Here is an 11,815-nt window from a genome sequence, read left to right on the forward strand (position 1 = left end):
CAGCATATCTTTTGCATTTTTTCATCAACTTAAAATTGTCCTATAAATCATATACTTCATTCACCCATCTTAGCTTATTTTCTTTGTACTGAAAAAGTAATCTGCAGAATTTTATCTACACAAGGTAATGGTCAATCCATAAATGAACATCTATATTGCCAGGTGTGGTGGTGCACTCCTTTAATGCCAATGACTTGGGAGGCTGAGACAGGAAGATTGCATGTTCCAGGCCAGCTTCAGCAACTTAGGGAGGCCCCCAGCAACTTGGCAAGATACTGTTTTAAAATAAAAAATAAAAAGGGCTGGGGGTGTAGTTCAGTGATAAAGAAAGTATCCCTGGGTTCAATCCCCAGTACCAAAAACCCAAAACAAACAAACAAACAAACAAAAAAACCCCACAAAAACAAACAAACAAAAAAAAAAAGCCAACACTTCACTTCATTAGATCCATCAGAATAGACTAAGGTATGTTTTGGCACAAAGAAACTAAAAAAATAAAATTTTTTTTTCAGAAATAGACTTTTTTTTTCCTCTTGTATGAGAATATTTTATAGGTTCTGATTTTAGTTAAAATGCATACAGGTTTCACTTTTCATTGTTTTATATATGGTATTATATGATTTTGAAGTTTAGTTTTAACTATATGTTGATGTTGAACACTGAAAAGACTATAATAATGGAAATTATATTGAGGAACAGCATATTATACATAAGTAATTATGCACAAATATATTACAGCAGGAGTGGGACCCGTTTATTGTAGGACAGGAGGGGTATATATACATTCCACACAGCTTATCTTAATTAACATAAACTAGATACAGCAGTCAACCAATAAGGATTCTCCACACTTAATGGCTCACTGGCATTACTTCACAAACCACTCCCTCTGGCAAAATGCCAGGTGCCATCTTGACTTGTTTACGGACCCTAACAGTATATATTAAATTGAAAGGTGACCTAATTTCCAAATATAAAATTAAGAAATCACAATGGAAATGTTAACAAATTTAATGATTGAAAAACAAAACAAAACTTTTCTTTACATATTCCATACAAACACACATAATTATAAGCTAAAATATGAAATTTTTAAAATTGCAATAAACACTCCTTTTATATTTGAATATAAAAGCAATACTCCAGAATTTCACAAATATATTATTGGATTAAAAATTCAATAGTATATTTTTAAACTATTGGTTTTTAATCTTTAAATTACAAAGAGGCTAGCACATCAAACAAGAAAGCATTCCACTTTGTTTTCTAATACACTGAATGGAAATTACTAGAGCAGAAACTTGGAGAAGAAATTGGGAAGCATGAATCAAAAGCCACATAAATATTCCAAATTTCTATTCTAAATATTCCATTCTCATTTATATAAATTGAAACATAAGCATGTACTAAAACATTAATTTTATTAAAACATGGAGTTTATTGTTTATTATAGCAAAAATAAACAAAAATTAGAATTATTTTTGTTAAGTATTATTTGCTTGGTCTCTTCTAAGTGAATTAAGTTTAACTAATTTAATACTCACAAGAACCCTTGGAGGTATGATCCATTTCATATCTGAGAAAATTGAATTCCAGAGAAGTTAATTTATCTGTTTCAGTCCGCTTTTTCTTGCTGTGACTAAAGGCCCAGATCAGCACAATTGTAGAGGAGAAAACTTTTATTGAGGGGCTCATGGTTTCAGAAGTCTTAGTCCATAGAAGGCCAGCTCTATTCCGGGGGCTCATGGCAGAAGAGTGTGGTGGAGGGAATCAGCTCACAGGGTGATAAGTAAGTAGAAAGAGAAAACTCCACTCTCCAGATGCAACATATATACCCCAAACCATTCTCACAATTAACCACTTCCTCCCACCATATTCCACCAGCCTCTAGTTACCACTCTGTTAATCCCATCAGGAATAGATCCACTGATTTGCTTAAGGTTATAATCCGATCATTTCTCTTCCAAATCTTCTTGTGTTGTCTTACATGTGAGTTTTCTGGGGCCACAACATGTGAACCATAATATTATCTGACTGGCAAGTTCTAAGATATCAAGTCTAGTGGTCAGGCAATCAAGAGTCCTAACAATTAGGCAATCTTTCCTTTAACATTAGGAATGTTGACACATCAACATACAAAATATTTATGTTAGAAAATTATATATAAAATTAATTATAAAATTATATATAAGGTCACTTATCTCTGACCCTAAATAATCATAAAATGCTAGTTTTCTTATAATCATTGTATTTATTGCTAAACTACGGGCTGGGTTGTGGTTTGGTGGTAGAGTTGAGTAGCATGTGTGAGGCCCTGGGTTCACTCCTTAGTACCACATATAAATAAATAAAATAAAGGTATTATGTCCATCTATAACTAAAAAAAATTGAAAAAAAATTCCTGACCTATTAATGTTTTCTTAAATCACCCAAAGGATTCTGAAAATATTAACATCAGTACGTAAATTGCATATACAGAGGAGTTTTTAATATTATATATTATAGAATATTTTTTCATTATTATTTTTTAATTTAAACAATGTAAGAATAGTACCTATACAATAAATGAGACTAAAAATAATAATTTTATTATAAAAGTAAATCTCAATCAATATTGGGACTTTTGAGACTTTAAAAATTTATTACATGGGAAGCATCCATCACCATTTACTTTTTTTTAAATATACATAAATACAATAGTACTCGCTATAAACATGTTTGCTTATTTCATTGAAAGCTGATTTACTATAGGTTTTCCTTAATAATTCATCCTTCTCAATGTGTGTTTATGCTCAGCAGTTGTCAAGGGGAAAAACACATATTTGTATCAGGAATAGAATTGTCTTTTCCATCTTCAGGCTAAAAGAAGGGCTGATTAAAGACACAATATGATATTGATTACATGGGAATGGATGTTGATGGGAATTTATAAAATAGTCAAATGACATTGACTAAAAAAATAGCATTTTATTATCTATACTTATCCACGTTTTTATTCTTTCCTGAAAACCCAGGACGATGGTTCCATCAGACTGCTCTATATTTGAGGAAAAGAAGAAAAACAAACAAAAAACCCAAAACACCTTCTGTAGTATTCTCTCTGTTCTTTATTAGCCAAACAAATTATGGCTAGCTGAAACCAACAACATAACCCCCTCATCTACCAACATGGGGGAAATATGTTTCCCTTGAGAATGTCCTCCCAGAATGTGGAAGGAAATGTCACAGGAAGCCACCACACAGATTTACACATAAAAGCAGTAGCTTCACCTCCTAAATCCTCCCAGAAACACAATATGCCCACATTATATTCCCAGTGTGAACAACATATTTCTCATTTCCAAATTAAATGATTTTAAAGTCACCATCTATGTTATTTCCATTGAAAGCCTTAATATATGTGTTTGTGCTTATACAATTTTCCATGTATGAATATGTTATACACGAAAACATAAGACCTTATTATTTCTTAGAATTGGGCCCATGATTATTTCCCAGAAAGTTTTTAAGCAAATAAAACAAAATGTTGCTTAGCTTCAATTCAATGTAATTAATACATTTTAATTTAACTTAAATGTTTATTATATTAGAAAGCACTATAGAGATGATTTCCCATTCTTGGTCTTAAAGTTTAATTAAAATTGATAACTTTCACTTTTAAATATGACTTCCAGTATGCCAAAAGTCATATTGGATTGACAGTATTATAATAATAATTTAAAAATTGATTTGAGTAAATGTATTTATAACGTAATATTTGTATTCCTAAGAAAAAAGAGTGGTTCTGAAATTAAACCATAAACTAATTTTACTTTCTCTTATGTTTTATTACACTTACCTTTGGTACTTGATTAGTATATATTTATTTTCAGTTAATGGATGGAAAGTAAATTATTTCCATCTTAAATTAGAGCAGTAATGATTTTTGCATTAAATCGATTTCTCTAAATATTCATTTACATATTTACAAAATAAAGGGCTTTCTAGTTAAATTTTCAGAGGTTAGAAACAAAATCAATTCATTTAATTGACATCAGCTAATACATTTCCAATATGAACATATCAACATAATATTTTCTTTAAATGCCATAAAAATCATCACATATATATTTTGGATTACTCTATTTATTCCTAAAGGCATTAATCAAATAACTGAGACATAATAGAAATGGAAATATCCTATTTTGTTTTTAAGTATTTCCTCAATCTAATGAAATTAGTGATGTGTGCTTTTTGTCAAAAATCTGCTATTCATTTTTGGTCTACATAATGGAAAGTAGACTTTACCGGATTACTTGTTTGGGCAAGTAGGTCTGATGAAACACTAAAAGCCAACAGGCAAGGTGGTACCTGTTAAACACTGAATAATTGTTCCTGGCAATGATTGTTGATGGGGTGTTACACTGCCATCCCTTACTTTTCAAAAAATACACATCTCTGGGTGCATTTAGAATTATTAGCATCATGAGTAAGGATATGCCTCAGTTGCTCCAGGACTCTGTTTCTATGCTAAAGGTGGCAAAAAGAATAGTGGGAGAAAAGGGTACAGCAGCAGGTAGACCTGAAACACACTTCACCACAGAGAGGAACCGGCACTTGTTGGAGGTCTACCTTCTTATGTTTGGGGATCTATTGGTACAAGATTAGAGGTCAGAATTCTTCTCTTTAAGGTTCTCATATTCCAAAGGGTTGATGTATCATTTTAAGAGGTAAATATTAAATTGTGTTACATTTATTGATAAAAGCATAAATAAATTTTTGAGGAAGCACAGTGCTTGGAGTTTGAACTGTCTGCCTTGGGAAAAGAGGGATGATTCTCTACATGAAATGTCATTGGATCAGGAAATTGATGATTTTAAAAAGACTTTTGCAGGTGAGGAGCAGTAGATTGTGCAAACAAAGGGGATGGTAAACCCATCACACAAGCCTATGCTGGCATGAAAAAGTCAGAATTGGTAGGTCAGTTAAATGAAAGCATCTTGGGGCCAGAAATTTCATATGCGTACTCACAGGTACATGTGATATGGAAGGCTAATGAATATCATCAAATTATATTGTCACATATTTAGAAGTGGTTTTGGTTTTTGTATTATCAACTTTTCTGAGAAAAATTCACTTATTCTCCTGCTGCATCTGTTTCGCAATCCCTGAATCCATATAAGTGTGGTGTAAACTCAAGTTCCAGTTAATAGTCTGCTAAGTGCAACTTACTTTCATTAAGAAAACACAGAGTTTGATTTCATACTTTTCTTCAAAGTTTGAAATGAGGTATGAATCTCAATCTTCATGTTCATAATCTCCTTTTTATAAATTAAAACCACATTCTCTTTTTTTAATCACTTTACCTCCCAGAAAGAGAGTAAACTTAACTTCCTCCTCTCTCTACAGGACAGAGTGACACTCATTTCCTTTTATCACTGAACACATATTTCATTTTATGAATGTGCCATAGTTTTTTCTTTAATTTATCAGAGGACCGATTCCAAGTTTGGGAACTTGGAATTAAACATTGCTGTGTTCTTTTTTGTAAGTCTATAAATTTTTAATTTATTTGAATAAATACCAAAGATTATCATTGGCCTACCATTTACCAAAACTCCTAACATTTGCGATGTTTTAATGGTGAATCAAAATTTAGTTTTTAGTTAACCTGAGAAGATCAGGGAAGGAAATCGTGTTCTGTGACATCCTTATAACATATCCTTGTATGACTCCCTGTGTCAGTCTTTCCTGGAACATCAAATATTTGTAAATTATAATTGCTTAAGAACATCAATAATAATTTCAACAGTTTATTAAGATTTATCATATTCACTGTATGTGTACTCTATTATTGTATTAAATTCCCCAAACTGGCTATAATCTGATAAACTAGGAACCTGAAAGTATATATTAATTTTTTCAGAATTTTTATATTATAGTGATCTTTTACATGGGATTTTGAAAAGTCACTTACAGGCATTTTAAACCAACTTTATCTTCAGTTCTCACACTGATGTAATTCTCAATACGATGTCCTTTGGTTTAGAATAACAAATCCCTTTCTTTTCCAAAAAGTTTCTTTTTTCTTTTTCCCCATTTGTCGTTGTTATTGTACCTGGGTGTCACGCCTTCATGACATTTTACTCAGTTTACCAAACTGGGTGGTAAAGGGATTGTAAAAAAGACAAAAAGACACAAATACAGGAAAAAGTGAAACCCAATGGATCAACAAATCTGATGAAAGAAGATTGACCATAGGGAGGCTCATCGCGTTTATTATAGAGGTTTACTCATCAAAAGGATTTATTGTGAGAAAGCTTCTTCAGTTCTTCAAGACAAATAAAACAGAAGTTCAGGGTAACACAGCTCAATTAGAGCTTATCAGCTTGCACCCATAACTCTCTACCTCCTGGAAGCTGGCATTCGAACTCAAGGCTATGAAGGAATAAATTCTGTGGCTAGCACAGAACCCCCCTTTTAACAGGACATCACCATCAACTGGGTGGTTTTCCATCAGCACTTTTGCATGCAGAAATTACCAAAGAAAGTGTCACCTCTGTTTCTGGGCCTTTCAAAGCAAGGACTCATTCACCCCTCTATACACCGCAGACTGAACCTGGGAACTCTTAGCCACTGAGCCACTTAGCCACAGCTCTTTTTTTATCTTCCTCAATTTCTGAGGCTGTCATTCTCCTGCTTCAGCCTTCTAAGCTGCTAATTACAGGTGTATGCTACTGCACCTGGCTTTTCCCAATATTTTGTAAGAACCTCATAACCAACAAAACTCTCTCAAGCCACTGTCTGACATATTATGCTTTTCAGTATCTTCTCCAATTAGTCAACAGACACAGTGTTTCCTCTCCTGATTTCCACTGGTGGTGTCCCATATAGGAAAAATGCATTTCTTTCTCAGGCGACAATGAAGTCATTCCTATGTCCTGCAAGCAGTACTTTCTGATCCTTATAAAGGAGTTTTATATTTTAGCATGCCAAGTCCTGACAGGGTGTGCCTCCAGCTGGTGACTGGTAATGTGAGTGGGCATGCCACACTTCCAGCAGAACGGAGAAGTGGACATGGCTTTTATAGTCTATCAGGCGAAGCTGTGCAAAAGAATTTCTCAGAAAGAAATTTGTGTGTCTTTCCCCAAATCAAGAAATTCTGAACACTGTATGAAGGCTCGAGAAATTGTGTTTTGAGAAGTCATAATAATGTAAGGTGTCATGCCCAAAGTCTGGACAATTGTTTTCTTGCACCTAATAAAACAGAGAAGCTTCAATATGTAGATATTGGGATTACAGAACATTCAAGGTTGTTTCTTGCACAATATTGGGACCTAACTTCTATCCCCACAGAATACTTAATAAGACTCACTTTCATTTTTAATAGGAAACATGTTTTATCTTGTACTGAAGCATATGTCTGTGGGGAAGGAGGTGAATGACGTACTGACCCACGTAAAACCATGCATCCTTTGTTCATGGAACCAAAAACCTTTCCAGCTGCAGAGAGTATGAATCCTTTCCCAAGGTTCACATACTTAGCTGATCCTGGAATTCAATGAGTAGGTAGACAGGAGCAATTCCATTCTCTGAGGATTTGTGCTATTCATCCTCCTCTTCATATGTAAGTCACACATTTCATATAAAAATTTCATCTCTTGAGAAAAGAAAGGCATTTATTTAGAAATAAAGAAACATGTCCTAATTTTTTATATAAAACGTAAACAAAGGGATACATAAAATATTCTTATTTATAATGTGTGTATTTCATATATAATATTCTTGCTTCTTGTTTTTTACTACATTAACAGAACTTCAGAACTTCATTCAATGATATTGATAAGAATGTCTCTATGACTGATGTCTCACCATTAAAATTAGTAATAGCAACAACTTAAGATAGATTTCTTTTCTGATTCATCATATGTTGTCTACAAATATACTGCACTATCATAATATTTATAAATATTATGCTATTTTTGTAGTCCTGGTCAAAACCTTAAATTTTGTTCATGAATCACTGAATATTATATTGAATTTTCTTTAATTAAAAATTTCAAGATTTTTATATCTATATAATTAATGGTATTTTTTTTTTTTTTGTGTGTGTGTGTGTGTGTTTTGTGGTATTAGGAATTGAACCCAAGGACACTATTCCACTGAACTACATTCCCAGACCTTTTTGTTTGTTTGTTTGTTTCAAGAGAGTTGCCCATGTAAGTTGCCCATGTTGACCTAGGACTTGTGATCCTCCTGCCTCACCCTGTTACCACCATACCCAGCTATTTGTGTTATTTTGACCAAGTTTTACAAATTTTTATATCACATGAATGGACTTTTATAGAAGATGCTAAAAATATTTTTATTGAGATTAGAATTGGAAAGGATCTTTGAATATATCCATTCAGTCATTTGACATTATATACTTTTGTATTAACAGTACATAACAATAACGTGGATAAATGGATGACTGTCAACTTCCTACAATGAGTAATGTGTTGTCCTAAGACCTGGCAATAAAATGGTGAGCAAACCAGACAAAATTATAACACCAGTGTAACTTAGGCTGAAATAAGATAAGCATGGCTCAAATTAATAAAATAAAAAAAGATATGTTTTAATAATTGATGTGAAATTTGTGTCATCATTCTATGATAGGTAGATTGAACCTCAGAACAGGGTTCAGGTAAGATTTCCCTTAAGGCTCAAATTTCAAGTACTGTGTTGAATAGGAGTGGTGAGAATGGGCATCCTTGTCTTGTTACTGAGGTTAGAGGCAGCATTTTATACTCTTCCTCTTTCAGAATGAAGTCGGCTGTGTGTTTGGCAATCATGTTGAGGTAAGTTACTTCTGTCTCTAGTTGTCTATGGTTTTCATTCATAAAGGCATATTGAATTTTCTCAAAGATTGTTTCTTCATCTGTTGGGGTTTATCATGTGATTTTTGTCCTAGATTCTGTTTAAGTGGAGTATTACATTTATTGATTTATGATGAACTATATTTGCATTCCTGGAATGAAACTAACTTGATAATGGTGCATAACCTTTTTAATGTACTGTGGGTACAGTGGGCAAGTATTTTATTATGGAATTTGCATATGTGTTCATTAAAGATATGAGTCTATAATTTTCTTTCTCAAAGCTGGCTTCTCCTCTGCCATCTTGGTCTTGTGTCTTCTGTGACTATATGACTATTCCTCCTTGTTCCTTTAATTTTATTTGATTCATTTATCTTCATATTGCCTTGTTTTATACTAAAAAGCTTAAGAATAGGTATTATTTTATAAATGGTGGACATATTTAATCATTTATTAATATTAGATGTAGAATAGTTATATTTTTCTTATTTTCTTAAAAAATTAAATTTTAATTTGATGCCTATATTAGTGATTATGGAATAAGGTCATAAAATAATCTCTCTCTTTGGAAGTTCAAGGATTTTATATTTGATTCATTACACATTTTTTATAACAATTTATAACCATAAGATACACTGTTCTGAGTGCATAAACTTCAAGAGATACCTATGAGTTTTACCTTACTAATGACCTAATTTACTTTTTCCATCCTAATATTTCATAGGAGGATAGATCTTTATTAAACTCTCAAAAAAACATTTTTTCTTTACTTGTTTTTGGTGCTTTTATCAGTACTTTTACAAGAACTTCAAAACTGTCATTGTCTATACAAACATTGCATGAAATACTAATTTTTCAAGCAAAGTGGCTCATCATGTCCCACTTATCACTTGTTTTATTATTGTTCATATTTCAACCCTTTCTATTTTTTTGCCTAATGTTTGTTTATAATTTGTCATTTTTAAAGTCATTTCTTTCTTTTTTTAGTTGTTGATGGACCTTTATTGTATTTTTTTATATGTGGTACTGAGAATTGAACCCACTGCCAAAATATGCTAGGCAAGCACTCTACAACTGAGCCACAACCCCAGCACTAAAGTCATTTCTTAGTATCAAAATACACTTTAATTTTTAAAAACGTTTCACATTCTTTGTATGTTTAGGAGTACTTACACACTTACACTTGTCCTAAGTATTTTTATTACAACTCAATCGTATTTCATTGACCTTGGTTTACATTTGTCTCTTTCCTTTTGATATTTCTGATATCTTTGTTTTATTTACACCAGGCATAAAATCTAGTGGTACAGATTTCTTTTTTCATTGCCTACCCCATAATAAAAACACTCCCTAGCATTTACAATCTGTCTTTACATTTTCTTTTCCTTTAGTGACTAAATGTCCCAGAATACAATGAAGTCTCTTTCTGTCTGATTCATTGAAAAATGCACAATTAAATCCTTGTTTTTCATTTAGTTCATTTTTTTTTTCATTTAGTGCCACCTAGAATTAGGGACAGAAAAGGGGAATAATTGAATATCTGTTCTTTCCCCTATGCTGAAACTGTTCTGGTGGTGTGCTTTGAATTACAGAGTCTGTGCAGTTCATGAACTTTTATTTTTTTTTACAATGGATTTCATATTTCTGTACTGTCTGGGACAACTGTGAGTCTTGTAATAAGAATTTGGGAATAAATGTGTTGGGCGCATCAAATTTGCTAATGTAATTGCACTATAACCAGATATATTCCTCTCTACATACCTTATATATTTCACATAATAGAGGCTCAAGAAACTTTTCACAAAATTACAACTACCTTGTATTAGACAAAGGTGCTAAAAGCATGCAATGGAGAAAGGATAGCATCTTCAAAAAATGGTGCTGGGAAAATTGGAATTCCATATGCAACAAAATGAAATTGAATCCCTCTCTCTCACCATGCACAAAAGTTAACTCAAAGTGGATCAAAGAGTTAGGAATCAAACCAGAGACTCTGCATCTAATAGAAAAAAAAGTTGGTCCTAATCTCCATCTCGTGGGATCGGGCTCCAAATTCCTTAATAGGACACCTATAGCACAAGAGTTAAAATCAAGAATCAACAAATAGGATATATTCAAACTAAAAAGTTTTTTCTCAGCAAGAGAAATAATAACTGAGGTAAATAGGGAGCCTATATCCTGGGAACAAATTTTTACCCCTCACACTTCAGATAGAGCCCTAATCTCCAGAGTATACAAAGAACTCAAAAAATTTAAACAACAAAAAAACAAATAACCCAATCAACAAATGGACCAAAGATATAAACAGACACTTCACAGAGGAAGATATACAATCAATCAACAGGTACACACACACACAAAAAATGCTCACCATCTCTAGCAATCAGAGAAATGCAAATTAAAACCACTCTAATATACCATCTCACTCCAGTAAGAAAGGCAGCCATTATGAAGTCAAAGAATAACAAGTGCTGGCAAGGATGTGGGGAAAAATGTACATTTGTACATTGCTGGTGGGACTGCAAACTGGTGCAGCCAATTTGGAGAGCAGTATGGAGATTCCTTGGAAATCTGGGAATGGAACCACCATTTGACCCAGCTATTCCCCTTCTTGGACTATACCCAAAAGACCTTAAAAGAGCATACTACAGCTACATCAAAGTTCATAGCAGCACAATTCACAATAGCTAGACTGTGGAACCAACCCAGATGCCCTTCAACAGATAAATGGATTAAAAAAATGTGGCATTTATACACAATGGAATATTACTCAGCATTAAAAAATAACAAAATCATGGCATTTGCAGGGAAATGGATGGCACTAGAGCAAATTATGCTAAGCGAAGTTAGCCAATCCCTAAAAATCAAATACCGAATGTCTTCTCTGTTATAAGCAAGGTTACTCAAAACAGAGTAGGAAGGAAGAGCATGAGAAGAAAATTACCATGAAATAAGGAAAAGGGGGGGGGGGGGAA

The sequence above is a fragment of the Marmota marmota genome, unplaced genomic scaffold (assembly GCF_001458135.2).
Source record: "Marmota marmota marmota unplaced genomic scaffold, marMar, whole genome shotgun sequence".
Taxonomy (NCBI): Eukaryota; Metazoa; Chordata; class Mammalia; order Rodentia; family Sciuridae; genus Marmota; species Marmota marmota.